The sequence below is a fragment of the Apteryx mantelli genome, chromosome 1, assembly GCF_036417845.1.
Source record: "Apteryx mantelli isolate bAptMan1 chromosome 1, bAptMan1.hap1, whole genome shotgun sequence".
Lineage (NCBI taxonomy): Eukaryota > Metazoa > Chordata > Aves > Apterygiformes > Apterygidae > Apteryx > Apteryx mantelli.
In genome coordinates, this window is record NC_089978.1 from 207,112,392 (window position 1) to 207,130,674 (window position 18,283).

Below are 18,283 nucleotides of genomic sequence, written 5' to 3' on the forward strand. Positions count from 1 at the left end.
AATTCCACTAGCTCCCCTCTCTCATTGGGAGTAGGAGCTTTGAAGGTCTGTGTCCTCAGGATCAGGTTGTAACAGCTTGAACCTTTTCATTCTGTATAATTAAATATTCACTAGGCTAGAGAAAATTCCTGAATATCTGTTTTTTTAGGGTACACTTCAGTTCTTCATCCGGTGTTTATTTTAGTTGAGGTATAACTGCTTTAACAGGAAAGACTGAGGCAGACCTATTTGACAGTATTTTGTGGTTTGGAGATCTGCTTGGGCAGTGACTCCAAATGTATGCCCTCATGGTGGTTTATTCTCAAACTTCCATGAGGCACCCAATGAACATGATAATACGCATATATAGGAGAATTTTGGAACATTTCTCATCCCTAATCAAGGTAAAGCCATTTTTCCTTATTGTAAAAATAAATGCATATTTCCTCAAAGTTAGTGTCTAAATATCTTTGTAGAATTACCAGGAAAAACGTTTGTTTAGTTCTTTTGTCGTTGCTGCTATTTTCTTATGTAGAAAGAACCGAAAATATTTTCCAGGGTTGATAACAAGAATAGAGAGTCTTGTTTATCCATGTATTTACCATGAAACTCCACAGGAAACTGCTGAATAAGTAAGACTTGACATTATAGGAAATGGAAGAAATGAACCTTCAGTCATGTAGTTCATTTAACTCTAACAGGCATGCAAGAAATCCAGCCAAACAGAAAAACATGTGTTTCCCTGTACTGTCCAGTAGGATTACTGGATACCACCAGCATTTAAGAAAGTTTCCATTCCAGTTCCTTGTTCTTTCAAACTCCATAGAGTAGTTGGGACATGAAATACTTGCCACGAAAGATGTCTTTTTAATTTTTTTTGCATTTTAGTGTCTTGCATGTAGTTTGCTGCTTCTTTCCCCCTCCTTGGAGAGCCTTTATTCTACCTTCAGTCTTCTCTGATTGCTTTTCTTTGCTTGTGTAACTGAGCAGCCCATTTGGACCTTACCAAATCAAATTTCTATAGAATGATCTGTGGCTATGGAGAGGATATATTTTATACTGATACTTGGAATAAGTATTGTCCTAACCTCACGTTTGGACAGCAGTGGACCTTAGTCAAAATATCAGATGTTCTTTCCAAATGGATGGATGTTTCCTGGATGAGAGGTAAGAAACCAGATTGAAAGAACCTGATGCGATGATTCTTTGTGATTCAGTGTATGTGATCTAAGGTTACTTTTCAAAGGCTTTTTTGAAAAAGAAGGAAAGTTTCCTTCAATCTGCCCGTGAATGTATATACTCAAATTCTAAAATGAAGGTGCTACATTACTGTAGTTGTTTTCTTTTCCAGTTGAGCAATTGCAGTAACAACCACCCACTTTGTTCATCTCAGGATTGTTAAAATCATTCCTAACTGAAATTGTCCCTGTGGCTCCATCAAGTACCTGGTGAATAGCAAGCAAGTACTTCTGAATTATCTGTGTAGTACTTGGTTGTGTCGGTAACTGACCGAACACTGATTTCAGCACCTGTAAGGATCCCTGTCTGTGCAACTACTGGCACTTAGTGATACAGCTTGGGACCAGTGATGCAAGATTTCCTGAAACAGAGCAGAAGGAGGGGGTTAGGACACAGGCTGAGTTGTTCCTTATCCTTTGCTCTACCCAAGCTCCAGCATAAGGGTTCCAAACATCATTGATTTCCTAATTATGCAAAGCATATTTATATATAGCAAATATATTTTTATAGACAACATATAGTTTATGGTAGTATATAATGCATACTATATACACACACACAGACAGCAGAGCAGCTTTCTGCCAGAAGCTTTTGTTCTGGATTTTTATTTGTCTAATGCCATTGTATTCAATGAATATCCTAAAACTGCCCAACATCTGCACGCTCTAGATCACCAATACTGTTTCAGGGCCACAACAGTTCTTCCTGGAATCTGCCTTAGCTTTCCTAATTGGTATTCCATGCAGAAAACATTTTCCAGTAAGATTTCAGTGGATTTTTGCCTTATGTGGAATCCACTAGCATAAATTGTGACATAATCTATGCTTAGCCCTGGCAATCTTGGGAGGTTGTGAGGGGAACTTAGCTCCTCCAGGAGAGTGGGTATCTGCTTTTTCTTCTGTTCTTCCAATGGTAACTTGATAGAGGAAGCAGCTACAGACAGAAAATCGTAGACCCAATCTTTTGTCTTAGATGGAAGACTGAGAAGTGCTGCTCCTGCTGCTGTTGACTGGTCTACAGCAGGAAGCGTCAAACAGCTCAGACACAAAATGCCCTCTGGTCAGATACTTTTCCCAGAAAGAAACAGAGCACTTTTTTCCTGTGAAGGCTCAGAAATAGTGCTGTGCTGATTTTGAATGGCCCTTAATGGGTCTGTAAATGTCAGGTGTGATTTTTTATTCATTTTATTTTTTTTCTTCCCCAGAATGAAACAATGAGGTTCTGACTTTTTGTATTGTAGAATCTGTACATTATGGCCATGGTGTCATTTAGAATTTGTTTACTCTCCTGTTGTCTTGGATGGTTAAATTAATGCTGCTGAACGTAGACATTCTGGTTATTTCTGGATGAGTGGGTAGAGGAGAAAGCGGAGGAAACTTTTGACAATTTTTATTTTTCAGAACAGTTCCACCTACTTTCCTGCTATTGTTTCAAATCCCAGCCCTTCAGTGCAGCTCTGTGTAGTCTGACAAAATCCAGTGTGCAATGAGCTGTGCTGCAGAGAATACATCTCTTCCCTAACTGCTCTTTAAACACATTAAGCATTTGAACACTGATTAGATGCTAATAAATGAACAAATTTGATGCAATAATGTCATCTGTGTAACTGTGCATAAATTACTTCTATCTGCATATAAACTTCACCTCATTGTCCAGCATCTAATGGAAGCTCAGTTTCATCCATCTTTCCACCAGAACAGGTGTCTTAATAATCCCCTGATGTTTGTATTCTTCTGAACTAGCTTAGCATTTCTGTCATTGTCTGTTTCCTCACATCCATCCTCCTCTTCCCTATTTCCAAAGTAAGTAAGCCTCTTCCTGACTCCTTCCTATTTAAAAATGGGGAAGGAAAAAAAGTCATGCTCTTGATCACACTGATCACATCCTATCTGGAACAATATGAATGAAACAAAACCTCAAGGTTTTGGGTGGGCTGCCTGTAATTATCTTGAAAAATAAAAGTTTGACTTCATAAAAAATGTCCTATTTAAAAGGAAAGCACAAAGCAGCCATTTTTTGTTTTATTTTGTTGATGTTTCTATCAAAGCATATATCTTTATTTGCAAAAAGTCTTTCATTAAACTAGATGTTTAGAACATTCTTGACAAAAGAAAGCTTGTTTGGAAGGTTTTTGACAAAAATAGAAAAGGTAAACATGGAGGTAGAAGCTGTTGAGACATTTCTCACTTTTTTTCACTATATGAATAACTTCAGTATTTGTAAATGCAGAATGACATATCAATGAGCACGGGGAACTCTCTTATTGGTTGTCTCCATGGCTTTCTCAACACTAGTGTGGAGTCCAGGATCTTGTAGGTATCTGCCTAAAGGAATCATTAACCAGATGACCTGGTCAGATGGACACTGTCCTGGGCAAGAGAGCCCTTGTGTTAGGGACAGCCCTTGCATGCAGTGTAGGACATTAGATCACCATGCCTGCCTTGTAGATACTTACCATCCCCCCCAAAGCCATTCCTCCCCTAAATGAAGACAATCTTAAAGCCTGAAACTATATTACATTGCACATTGTATCTCACTTTCTCTTGAGCACAGAGTGTAAAATATCACCACCTCAGAATTGCAGTTCTCCATCTTGTCTCACTGGAATGCTGCATAATATCAGGAGTGCTAGACGGGGAAATAATATATCATGTCAGCAGTGCTGCTAATTAACATGTAAATCATTTCACTCACTTTTCCCCCATCACAAGATTGGCTTTAAAAAGTCAAAGATTTAAAAATGATATAATTTATATTGCAAATTTTCTGAGTCACTAAATTTCCTGCTTTTCAAGATTTTCTTTGTCTCCAAGATGAACAGAATCTCATTTTTATTTTGAATGATTCAGGTGGTTCCCCCCCCCCCCCCCCCCCCACACACACAGTTTCCTCAGTCTAGGAATGAGGACAGTAAGAAAAACATCAAATACCATGATCCTGGCAATAAAATCCCAGGGAGTTGGCAGTCATGGGTCAGAGAAGACAAGGCTTGGGAGGGAGCCAGGACCTGCATGTGAATGGGAGCTGCAGGCTGGAGACAGCTGTCTGGGATCTGTCTGGGCAGCAGGCACCCCAGACGAGAGAATCACGCAGGGAAGCAGCTTTTGCTGATGTGGGAGCAGTAACATCAGACCTTGTTTCCACTTAAAGGGGTTCCCATTAGAGCTCTAACTGGCAAACCCTGCTAATGAAGATGAAAGTTAGACTGCTTCCCAGAATGGATTTATGTGGGCAGAAAGGAGTTTCTGCATGTATAAAAACATCTGCATTAAAGGTTTTGTTGGCATAGTTATGGTGTTTGAGCATTATCTTGTTGTTTTGTTTTGTTTTTAATGCACAGAGAGCAAGACTACAGGAAAGGGAGAGGTGAAACGTAGCAACCTAGGGAGCCACCAGTTGCGTATCTCTAGGCATGATCTTGAACGATTGCAATAAGAGGTCAGAGCAGGACTCCCCAGGTCTTAGGACCTGCTGGTGGCCAAAGATGACCTTTGACAGCAATGCAGTCTTCTACAACTCCCATGGAAGTCGAGAATGCTCTTGGAAATTCATCATAAAGCATTTAATTTGCAAAGCCTGGAGCACTTCTCTTTCTTGGCTGTAGGCTCCTTGTGTGCAGAAGTCCCATCAAACACACTAATGATTTTAGTGCTAACTGGAACATGGATGTGAGAATAGGTTAAGTAGGTTCAATCATATTATCTGTCCATTTTCTGTTTATCTTGGTAGCTGCAGTTTAGACACAAATCATCTGTGCTTAGGAAGACCCAAGTTCAGGACATCTTCTGGTGGTCCTCCTTAACTTACTTCTGCTGATGTCAGTCTGTCTAGACTGCATGAAGGAAAGCTTGGATCCATGTGATGGCATTATGCAGGTATTCAAGTTTTCACCACTCCAGGCAGGCCAATGTCTGAGCAAGGGCGTTCCTAGAAAAAATAATGTGGGCGGTAGATGGAGCTAGGCTTGATCATAAACTCAGACTTAGGACTGATGAAAAGTATAGACATAGCCAGGGAAGGGACTGGTGGTTCATGGAAATCACAACAACATCCAAGAGTGCTATTGGTTTGATAATATGCTGCACCCTCTTAATGGAGCCTGCTGTATGTGCCACATGGATTGCAGTGAGTCAGGCCCAAAGACAATGAGTGCTGCTGCAAGTAGGGACCTACTCGGGTGGAAAGCAGCCCGTGAATGTGGTTACTAATGCAAGTAGGATCTGGTGTCCCCATCTCTGTTCACCATTCCTGTGCCATAGCTGAGCATAAATATTGGGAGTGAAGAGAAGAATCAATATAGGAGATAAAAATATGAAAGGAAGTGGAAAAAAGTTGCTATTCCCCCATCTATCTGATGGTCTGCTCATCTTTTAACCAGCCACTTACTCATTTTTACTATCTTCCCTGGTACCTGTCAGAAGGAGCCACACCATCAGACTCAGTCACAAATGTGTGAATTGATAGGTACGTCCTCCAGTAGGTCTTGAAAAGCATCTGCCTCCCTCCTCTAACTCTGTAGGGAATGTTGGCATTTGCTTTCTGAAGTTCACTAGCATTCAAGCATGAATTAAGTGCCTAAGGCTGTGACTGCATTAACATTTTTGTTGAAAGCTGGTTTTGAAGTGAACTCCCTGATTACCCTCACTTACTGTGTGTTGATTTGGTATGCAAAGCAGTTTTGGTGCATGTGAGCTAGCTTCCTTTAGGAGGAGACTTAATCAGAAGCTCTGCTCTGAATGCACACCAAGTGTGCTCCAACCCCTGATGAAGATACTTGGTTCTGAACCAATGAGCAGGCTGCATGACCGCAAAGAGCTGCAGCATGTACTGAACATGCACAAGCTACTAGAACTCTCTTAAAACCACTGAATGCTTCTGCAACATCCTGAATGTGCCTCTTGCTATATAAAAGACCTAGTGTATTTTCATATTTTCTAACAGCTGCCAGCCCTCAACTCTTTGTGACTCTTCTGCTCCTTCTCAAGCATCTGCACTGTCTTCTTTCTTGAAATCCCTTACCTTGTTTACCTACCCTCACTTCTGTTATTTTGCCCAGCCTTTGCTGTTCTTTTTTATTATTCCTCCTTTCCTACTGCTGTCATCTGCCATGGTAATACCCATACCATCAGCATCCTAGAAATCCAGTGGATGTGCAACCAGAGGCCTTGAGAAACTGATGCTACCTGTTAACTGTGCTGTGAAAGGGCTGAAAATGTAGCCAGCAGCAGCATAGCCCAATGGCACTATCAGGAGGCTACTAACTGCTTACCAGTGTCTCATTAAATTCAGGAAGCTGAAGGCCTTGTTCTTGAAGGTCAAGAGTTGGGGTTAGCATGGCTGATGTGTCTGTAATATGGAGAGTCTGAATCAGTCTTTGGGTGGGAGCAGACCACCCAGCCTGCTGTGTGCCAGGAGGAGGGTTTGGAGAGGCATGCTTCTTTTGGTGCTGCCCTGGGGCCCCTGGGCTCCACTCTATACAAGAGCCATGCAAGGACACATCAAGGGACACGTTCTTGGTCCTCTCCTCATGCTGGCTGGCATCAGGTCAAAAACTCTAATGGGCTGGCTTCCATCCTTAGGTGTCAGTTGGGTGGACCAGCTCTGATGCTTTATTACCTATATCTAACCCTTGGGATCAAGGGTTTGCAGTTTCTGCAGTGATCCCATTGCTTGTAAGAGCACAGTTTCCTCTGGGTCTGTGTATCTGTGCACATCTTCAGGATGTGTGAATGCACTGAGAGCTTGCTACAAGTTTAGATCAAGAAAGGTAAATGCCACAGCTTCAACTAAAAGGAATCTGAAATTCTACAAAGGTATATTAAGCAGCCTCTGCCTAAATATGAGATTCAGCAGACAAGACACCTATGCAAAAAGAAGATAAAGTGATTTGAAGGAAGCTGCCGAGAGACAGAGATGATAAGTACTGAAGTATCTCCTGAGCACCCATGTGAGCACATGGCTGCTTTTCAGCACAGATGCCAGGGAAGAGCTCTGGGAAGGTTGGACTGAATTTGGGCCTGGGAGACCAGCAAAAGCCTGGCCAAGGCCCCTGGGATGGCCATAAGGGAGGGAAGGGGCAGGAGCAGCTCATGGCACTGAGACAGAAAACAGCCCTGAGGAGTTCCCCAGGCTGGAGGAGGACAGGAACTCTCAGCCTCCGCTCCAGTGCCAGGCAGGCTGCCATCTTCAGTGTCACTGTGAAGGACACTCCTGAGCTCTAGCCAGTCCTTGCAGTGTTGGCTTCAGCTGAAGTGAACAACGTGTCCTTCAGTCCCTCCGTCCATTCTTTGCTTTTTCAGCCTCCTCTTCCCTCCTTCATACTTCACCTTTCTGATGAGATGGGGCCCAAAATGGGGAATGAAGTGATAAATACAAACTGGCTCCACAAAGTACTGGAGGCAGGAGCTTTCTCCTTGCTTTTTAAAATCCCAAAGAATTGATGCAAGGTCTGTGACTACGTCCCAGACAGAATATATGCTGCCATAAAACTGTACTTAGGAACTCTCGCTACTACCAAGAACCACTGGCATGTTCAAACACCTTGTTACTAGCGGCAACCATTTTATGCTAGTCTAGTTTTTGTCCTTTTGAGGGGCGGGAGGGGATAAAGTAACATTTCTCATTTGCTAAGAATGCTCCAGTGTCCTTTGCATTCCTGCGTAGGTCAGTCCTCCCTCTGCCACTTTGCAAACTGCAGTCTGGGACTCGTGATTTATCAGCTCGGCTGCCCCTGGATGCAGAAGGGTTTCCTGATGCCTGCCATAACGCAGCCTTTCCTCACTCCACTATCTGTAAGCACCAGCAGAGCTCGCAGCCTGTCTGGGCTTGCAGCATGATCACGATCTTTTCTGTCTTCTGTTAATTGGTCACTCACCCATCCTCATTTTCCCTCTGCAAAATTATTTTGTCTAGTTAGAAGATAAAAATAACTCACTGTTTTCTAGGGATGGATCCTAGAGAGACGTTGTCAACAGAAAGGCACTGAGTGGCAGAACAAATAAACCAAAAGAATAAAATTATACTGTGATAAAGATTACCTTTTAGATGTACCTATATAGCCTGAGAATAAAATCATCAGAATAGAAAGCAACAATTTTTGTATTTACAGTGTCTTTTCTTTTTCTGGTTCCACATCCTGCAGAACAGGCAAATGTTGCCTCAGGTCTCAAATCCAACAGCGCTTCCATCCATAAAGCACTGGGCGTGGTGCATCTTGCGAGAATGTCTTGGCCAGTTTATAGGTCACAGACCAAAAAAGACCAAAACCCCAGTCTAATGTGGTCTGAGCGCTGCTGGAAGGCTGCATCATGAGAGGATTATATTGCTTGTGTGTGACTTCACAGGGACTTTTTTGTTCTTGCCTCCTGCAGCCTGCCGTTACAAGAAAATGAGCCCTGTTGCTTAGACATAGTTTCTAATAATTCATAGGATTTGAAGATAACTGTTGGAATACATTGGGTTTCTGGGCACTTCTGGAGAGCTCTATGACTTAAATAGGTCCTAAAACATTAAAGTGACACAATTCCCATTTGAGATTGGTGCATATTAATCCCAGGTGTGAAACTTCAGGCATACTGATGGACCAACGTTTTAAAGCTTGAGGGTATAGAATTGGTTACTGGAAGCTATGGATATGCTGTTTAGTTATCAAACTTTAGACACTCATATGTGAGCATTTTGGGCTCTGTAAATTAACCTTTGCACATCTCAGTGATGTGCAGAAAGTATGAAGACTTGCTGTGGAAATCCTGGGATATAACTGAGGCAGCAAGGTGAGGTGCCCTCAGGTTTCCCACCGCTAGCTCTGCTGAGATATGCCTTTGCTCCCTGCCTCTTGCTGGAGGGTTGCTGGTTTCAGCGTGCTAGAGGGGTTTCTTCCTCCAAACTTGGCCATAACTGCTCCCATCCTAGTCCCAGCAAGATGACATGAGGAACCCCACAGCTCACATATGTCCCTAACATCTTACAAGTGCTGGTGCCTGAGCACAGATGCACTGCTTTATAGGACAAATTGCTTCCTAAAACAGAGTATGCTTGAATGTTTTTCATCTACCCCAACCTCATCTCCAGCATCAGCCAAGTTCTAGATTTAAAAAGAGAAAAATATAGGGACAGGCTTCTACTTTCAAGACTGGAAGCAAAATTATTGAGTGTAATGCAACTCAAAATGCCATTTCCAAGTACGTTTAACAACCAGGACACTTTTTAGTGGCTTTATATATCTCCCCTGAGATCTCTTCTCATGTAGCTAGAGACTCTGAATTGCTCTGCTTGTCAACTAGCTCCCTCAGAATTGGGTTTAAGGTTGGACTAATGGGTTGGCGTCCAGCACTTCTGTCCTCCAGGTTGGGTGATTATGGTGACTTCTGCTATAGCGACTTCTCCAAAGCCTCTTGCTGTTGAAGATGCCAATTACGTTCTCCTTTTACCCTAAACCTGATTTCCTGCTTATTACCCAAGACCAACACATTTCTTTATACCGGGGTGACAAAGCATCCTGGTATAAACAACTTTTCCTCCTGTCCCGAAGACTTCTTCTGAGCTGTTGTTTTGCCTGGGATTTTAGAAATAGCAGTTGGGATATGGGATTTTTCCTGTCCTTCCCTCTCAGAACATGGCCATTGCATCAGAACAAGTGATGTTACCTGAATCTAGGGTCAGGTCAAGATACAAGCTACCCCTCCGCCTGATAGTGGTAGATAGGGTGCATAGCCCAACCCAGACAGCCTGTCCCATGTCCCACATCCCATTCTTTTTCTTCCAAAATCCTGTCCCTTAATATATACCAACTTTGGCCTTTTGCATTTCATTCAGTGCAAACGCAGTTTTGACAAGGCACATCTCCATGGATTCTGAACAGAAAAGCAAATGTAGCCTGTGGGCCTTTCCTCTTGGTTTGGCAGCTGTGTGAATGTCTCGTGTTCTTCAGGCGTCAGACTCCTTCCAGCCAAAACTGTGCTGATACTTGTTCAGGAGGCTTTCTGAGTGTTACCACACTGCAAAAGACTGTTCTGCAAAAGATGTATCACTGAATGACTTACTGCTCTCGCATCCTCTTTATTTGTCGATCTTTAGTTACCAAGCTTTCTACATGCTTACATTATTCTTTTTCATGCTATTTCCTTTCTCCCCACTTAAGATGAATTTCAGGGGCTCTTAGTGTCACACTAGTGCCAGGGACTGTCTGCAAGGGATACAGAGCTACAACAGTGTCGTCCTTTTTCTAGGCACAGATGTGGGCTCTGGGAAGGTTGCCAATCTTTGGCAGGGGCCATCTGTAGCTGCAACGATTCTGAGCTACCTTTTGGCTGCCTGCGGCTGCAATTTTGTATTCTCTCTGAGCTTTGCCTTGTGTCTCCAGAGAAACAACACAGGAGAAATTACTGCTTGCTAGCTAAACTCCCACTTTCAGCGTGACCTCTGCATATAGCACAGGGCTTGGGAAGGAGGCATGAGAAATTCACCTGCTCTGTCCTCCTCAACTCTATCTGAGCTTACCATGGAAAACCTGTTGTGGTCACAGCACAAGTTCTGGAGCCTGGGGGCACTGCAAGGAGATGGAGAGGAAGGGTTTGTGGCTATAACAATGGTTTCCCTGAATTTATTTCCAAAACACTAGACACCTAAGCCAGTTTACACAAAATAGAGAAGTGATGAATTTATGCCCTGGTTACATCAAGGAACACAATTGTTCTCCTCTGCCTTCATTCCCAGTCCTTGTCCATCTCCATGATCTGACCTCCTGCTGCCTGCTGATGCACATCAACTCTCTGCATCCAAGGCCAAATCCTTTAGCACCAGAAATAAGGTGTCCTTGGTTGCTGGCCCTTGCCTGTGTGATGACTTATTGGGAAATCATTACTAGATATGACAGAGCCAAATATGTCCTTAAAGCATATGCTTTTGCAAAAAAAAAAACAGGAAAAGAACCATAACAGTAAAAAATCCATCAGCTCTCAAGATGGTGAAAGGCAGGCTCCAGTGATGATAATCCTGTGAGGCAGTATTGTATCTGGCACTGAGACATCTGTGTGTGATCTGTGTCTTGCGAATCCCGTAGGAAGATGAGAAAAGAGTTGCCAATCTAAAAGAAGAAAAACAAAACAAAACAAAACAGAAACAAAGTGAAAACTCACCTTGTTTAATTTATGGTGTGGCCATGTTTATATCCTCCATAAATCTTGGAGAAGAATGGGCCAGTCATAACTCTCCCACTCACCTTTAATCCATAGTGTTCCTTCTCTACAAACTTGAAGTTCCAGAGAAATATGATTTATCTTCAGAATTAATGCTTGTTTTTGTTGGAATGAGAATTCTTATGTTTTCTTAACTAGAGGGAAAATGAATCATTGTGCAGTAGGAGGGCTAGATATTAGGTTGAAAAATAATGAATTTCTTGTTTTGTGAACTGGAGAGTACAATGCCCAGTATTTTTCCATAAATCATTGTTCACAGTCTTTTGCTATGGCTTGAAACAATAATGATCCATACTGCCTAAAAAAATACGAGTTTGTAAAAATTTTATTTTGTAAACACACAATCCTCTGAAATCTATCCATGTGTCTTCCTCCATGTGTTAGTTTGATATGCTAATATTTTATTTATGAAGCATTCAAAGTTGGATAAGACCCCACTCCAAAAAAAAATTAAAAATAATGTTTGAAAAGGTAGCAATTTTTCATGTATTCAAAGGCTAAAGAACTTCAATATGTGTTTCACATTTCAGCACACAAACAAAACACACTGTAGAACCCTTGTTATGTGTGAAGTGTTTTGACTCAAATAGTTGGTGATGAATAAAGACAGATAGATATATATGTATGTATGCATACATACATATGAAGAAGGATTTGATATGTGATGACCGTAGCACCTCCTTGATCAAATAACATTCACTTACAAGTCATCATTCATCTACAATCTGAAAATAGCATACTGTTGTAAGAAATAAATCCTACAAATGGGGGGGAAAAAACAAGTTTTAGATGGTTTTATGCACTTGACAAGATGGCATGCATTGTCATTTTCACTTTTTCTTCTCTACTAGAAACTAGTGAATTAATTTCCTCTTCTTTTATATAATCAAGCAGAGAAACATTCTTACATACAAAAAATGCGGTTGTGAAATTCCCTGAGTTTGCAAGGAATCTGGAAGGCAGATACAGGATTTGTAAACATGCTTAACTGACTTTAAAAGCTGATAAATTTCAATTTGCTTGTGCCCATTTAAAGCCATCTATAACCTTGCTATGGCAACTGCATTGCTGGGGTGCGTTAACATAGAGATGGACTTGCTCTTACTTTATTTCTTGTTTCAGACTGCTCAAATAACAATGGCAACAGAATGGAGGTGCCCCTTTGTGCCAAGAACAACAAAGTGGATGAGCAGAGTCTAGGAATTCTTGGCAACAAATATCTCACACAAATTAGACTCTAATATGAAGTATTTTTAGATTTGGATTCCTTTCATTGGATGTGCAAAGGATAAGACTCCTTGGAGCAAGTCCCTAGTGCTCTCTTCCCTTTTCTGGAAAGGGGAATTCTTGGAAGCAGGATCTGCATTTGATTTCGGGAAGATTCTTATTCATTTTGGTAAAAAAATGTTTTTTTTTTTATTTCAGTACAGAAACTCAAAACTCATATTGTGATGTACTGACAACTCCAAAATGTGGTGGGGGAGAAGACTTTCCTTGAAGTCTGCTGAGAAACTCCAATTATCCAAGGAAATCATGAGGTTCAGTGTTTTGGATGAAATACAGAGCAGTTTCAATGAGCAGGTCTGTGTGAGTGGTCATCATGTTGCTGCCTCTGATTATGTCATCCTGCATCTCAAAATGTTTTTTCATGCTGTAGCACCATGGATTCTATTATTATGTGAGACTCAATTTTCATTAAAAAAGGAAAAAATAAAAGTGCATGCATAACCCTTACAACTGTGAAGAATGAGAATTCTAACGTCTTAAAAAAGAAGGCAACTCTAATGTTTATTTGTTTTAAATTCTTGTGACTTGACCAAGCACAAGATTTTCAGGATCTGTTTTTTGAATGGCATATGATGATCTTCTCCCTTAAGAAAATTCCCCAATACTAGAAACAAGTGCCACAAGGTAATTAATGTAGACTCTAACGTGCTTCAGCAAGGATTTCATCACCTTCATTTTCTAATTCTCATCTTAACTGCAATACAGCCACGATTCTTGGGTAAGAAGGAAGACAGCTTTGGTTCTGCTCTGCATAGAGCTCCCTTCTTCTCACGCTGAAATTGGTGACAAGCCCCCTCTGACCCCGTGCAAGCAGGGCTGCACCCGCAACTCGTAACAGAAGCAGCGTTGTTCAATGCTGCGGGATCGAGGCTGCTGGCGATGCCTTTCGTCTCTCGTGCTCACTTCCTGCAGCTCACTGGGGCTGTGGCTTTGGGGTTTTCAGCTCAGGGGTGTATGTTTGCTGGCGGGCTCTAGAGACGTCTTGTGCGTTTGGGTGCCTCGTGTGGGACGAGGCAGATGCTCCAGGGGTCCTTCTGGACGGGACATCTCCTGCCGGGCAGTGCGGTCTCTCCTCCTACTTTAAATACATGAAAATCTACAATCGTGTTTGCGTTACACTATAGATTAGATTTGCATGATTTGTTATTTATTTTTTCCTGTTTTTTTCATGTCAGTAATGAAAGGTAACTTAAACCCTAAGAGACTGTCTTAAGTACCCATGTTGCTCTGGTTTTTCTTGATGTGTCGCTCAGCAGCACATTTCCTTCACGCGGGATGTTGGCATGCTTCATTTCCCAGACTGAAGTAGTAGTAAAATCGCATAAAGAGAGGCTGGGAAATTGAGAGTTATGGGGGGTATCAAGACTTCAATCTTGTAACAGGTCCCTGGAGGAGCACTGATCTGTCATTTCAGAGACCAGATAAGAGCACTAACACCCTGGTTAAGTAAGTGCAGGCAAGTCACAGAGGGTTATTCATGCAACTGCAATGGAGCAGGGGACAGTCAGTGCTGAGAGGGTGTAAGTATGTGCTTAAGCTTTCAAAATGTAATTTTTTTTATTTAGATACATATTGATACTGATTTTGCAAGCTAAACTATTAAAACTAATTGCTGCATATTTTCTTTCTATGTAATTACTGTAAAGGTTAGAGAGATATATTTGTTCCAAATTAAATTTCATCCTCATGCTCAAGTATGCGTTTAGATTAATTCTACCTGAAGTGGATGAACTGTTTTGGTTTTATGAAGCAATCTGTTCAAATTTCCCAACTGGGCATTTTAAAAAGAGAAATCTGAAACATATCAAATGTGCTAGTCATCTCTTGATGACGAGACCTTTCTCCTGCAGGGAAGGGGAAACCAGCTCGTGCCCCTGCCGTGTTCGCTGCGGTGCCGAGCCTCCATCCGGTGGCAGCGATTCAAGCTGGGGTATGTGCCGAGGCGGGAGCAGCTCTGCGGCTGGGGAAGGAGCCCTTCCTGCAGCGGTGCAGGTAACTCTGCCTGGCCCTGCCTTTTCTGCGGCACCTCTGACTCCCGTATCCAAGGTCATTAGCAACCAAACTCTCTTTTCGAGGCGCCGGCATTGCGAAGCCTGTACATTGTATCCTGCCTCGGGAGGATTTGAGGAAGCAGTGTGAAAACCCTGTTTATAAAAGGATGTGAAATATAAACTAACACTCCCTTTCTGATATCTGAAGATTTATCTCTCTGTAAAATTCCTCACAGGAAAGCTGCAAAAATTCAACCTCAGTGTTAATTATGGTCCTACAAACTCAAATTATCTAAATTTACATACAGAAGAGAAGGTGGTATGATAAAAGAGATATTTGACTATTTGTCCCTCTCCGCAAATATAAACACAGCTTTCTCTGTGTTTATGCTACACTGGCTACAAACGTGTTGCAATACAGAAAAGGGAAGGTTAGGCTCCCGAGCATAGCTCTATGCCAGGGCCGAGCGCTTTGGTAAGCTCCGTGGCTGTACCGTATTAAATAATGGGCACCGCTCTGCAGATGAGGGAAAGAGCTGTGATCATAACATGGAAGAGGCGTCCAGGGCAGGATTCTGAGTTGTGGTCAAAGAGAGGAGACGAGAAGCCAGGGAGGAGGATGTACAATCACTCTGAACGTGCAGGAAACTGCCTCAGCAGCAAGGATGAGTAAAAGGGATAATTACCAGGAATTTACAGAGTATTAGCGCAATTGTGGGATGACCTTTATTTGAGCAGAGAGAAGGAGGTGGAGGAGCCAAAAATAAGCTCCAGGTTAAGAGCTGTAATGACAGAGAATTTGCCGGAATTTTAATAGCCATGGAGAAAGGGGGAAAGAGGAAAAATATGAAGTTATTTTTGAGATATCAGGAGACCTTGCAGGAGAAGAGAGCAAGGAAAAGATGCAAGTCTGGCTATTCATTCACAGTCATTGGTGCAGATGTGATAGCTATAACCATGGAAGAGGATTTAGATAGGCAAGTATAAAAGGAAAGTGGGCTAGAACCTCCATTAAATACTTAAGGAGAAGACAATAAAATAAAATGAAAAACAGGAAGAAAATCTCAACAAGCAAAGGATACATCTGGTTGTTGAAGGGAAGGGAGAAGCAGAGGAGAATGAAAAAGCAGCCCTCGTTCTCAAAAAAAGGTAGAAAGGGCTGCTTCAATGCACTGGAGAGTGGAAGCCGGTAAGAAGAAGAAAGGGAAATCAAAATACTGGAAGCAGAAGCCTTAAGGTTTTGAGAAGCCTGAAGATGAGGGGGAGGAGGGAGAGTGAACAGCAGGCAGTGAAGGAGGTGGAGCTGAGCAGGCAGCAAAAACGTCATGGACTCCAACAAGGCAGAAAGAAGGAAACCCAGAAAAAAATGGCTAGTGAGAGGCTATGAAGAAGGACCACGGGAAGAGTAGAGGACGTGAGCTATGGAATAACACTTGGAGCAGTGGATTGCACTGAAAACAGAGCAGGAGAGCAAATTTGGTAATTCTTCCTCACAAAAAGCCTTTTCTCTTTGTATCTGAATGTGCTTATTTCTGTCACTCTAAACTAAGCAGCTAATATTGTTATTCAGGTGATGGTTGGGTGACGATACACAACCTTCAGGAGCACACAGAGCCTGTGCGAGGAACTGATTTATGGGTCAGTGACCAAAATTTTTAAAAAAATCACAGAAAGAAAAAAATCACTGTGGTCCCAAACAAATCTTATCTTTCCCCATTTTTTTCATGATAAATGGACAAGAACAGAAACAAAATTCTCTGCATCTGTTGTGAAGCAAAATATCTTATTTCAGGTCTTTGTAAGGCAGGCTGGAGGAACAAAGCACTGAATTTTTTGTAGTGCTGCCTCTGCAGGAGTCAGAGCCTCCCTTTTCCACCGGTGGTGAGGCATGAGAGCACTCAGACCACACGCAGAGGAGCCGAGTTTCACTTCTGCCGAAAGGCGTTCAACCCCACAGCTCTCTGTGGCTCCCACGCATGAGGCTGGAGGGTCACCTGCAAAACTCCACATTTTGTGCCAGGCACAAGAGTCCCAGCAGAAGGGACTGGTGCATGTCATCTGCATGCGGCGCTCTCTTCTCGGAGGGATGGAGGTGGATGCACATTCACTTGTTGCTCAGCTCAGGCCGTGGTTTTTAATTAAATTCCTGCATGGTGTCACAAGCATGCTCCAAACCCATGACAGGCAGTGTTCGGGGGGAGGTGTCCCTCACTGCTGGCAGCCAAAGCTGTTCCACTAAAGAGTTACTGGGACAGAAAGCAAGTGAGAAAGAGAATGACTCTGTGGCCTGAGCCTGCTGTAATGTTTGAAGACCAGGGAAACAAATGAAATTTGTTTTAGATGGTCTCATTTTTTTAAAGTGACCTGATAATTCGGGACAACCTAGCATAACTAGCAACTCTGCAAAAGGCATGAGACTCACTCAAAGCTCTCATGCCGGGTCCAGCAGATACTGGGAGGTGGCTTTAGGAATACAGCTATGGGCACGATTAAAGCATCTCCTAATTAAAAATGTGGTTGCTGAGGCTTGGTGTCTCCCTTTGAGGAACTCTTACCAGCAAGGACCACAGGTTCATCCACTGAACTCATGGTGCTTTGAGGCAACGAATGTATCTTCTGGTGTCTATAATGTGGTGCTTCAGAAAAGAAGAAATTAAAGGAGATCCTAGCTCTTGCTCTATGCCCTGCCTTCCTCACTGCCCTTAAACTGTAGGACCACTTACGTGGCAGTGGGGATCCTCCCTGGAGAGGGGGAACTGGGCTCAAGGTGGTGGCTCCTGCATGGCTTTCTGGTCCCATTTGTGAAGTGCCACCACACTACCTGGCCGCCTGAGCAGCCTCTGGGGCTGCCCTTGCGCTCCCCAAAGAGCACACCAGCAGCCCCACTTGCTGAGGGCTGCTCCTGCCCGCCGTGACCTGGGGCTCAGCTGTCCAGGCCACCCAGCAGGAGGTGGCCCTCAGCCATCGCTGCATTGGGGGTTAGGGAGCCCCAAGTGAAGCTAGTTGCCTTGCTCCAGTGCCGGCGGCCACAGAAGCTGGCAGCGCTTTTTGTGCCGCCTTAGGGGGCTCCGGGGTCACAGGGGGCCCTCACACCATCCCTGTGTGCCATGGCTGCCTTCCCTGGCTCTTCAAACACGGCTTTTGCTTGGGTTGCTCTGAGGTAACAGAGCACTGGAACGGGTTGCCCAGAAAGGCTGTGGAGTCTCCTTCTCTGGAGATATCCAAAACCCACCTGGACATGGTGCTGGGCAACGTGCTGTAGGTGACCCTGCTTGAGCGAGGGGGTTGGACTAGATGATCTCCAGAGGTCCCTTCCAACCTCAACCATTCTGTGATTCTGTGATTTTGTGGTTGCTCTGGATGGGTCAGTATAGACCTGTCAAGCATCTCAATGTGTGCATGGGGTACGTATACCTTGCCCTGTGTCTTGCTGGTCCTCTACGGGCCAGGCAACATGCATGCGCTCAGTGCCAAAGCTGTCCTGTGGTTCCCTGACCCCACCACAGGCCTTTCCTCGTCCTAATTGCAAACTGAATTCAGGACTGAGGCTGAGGGGGGAAGGGCTCTGGGCCAGTTGTTTCACTTTGCGGT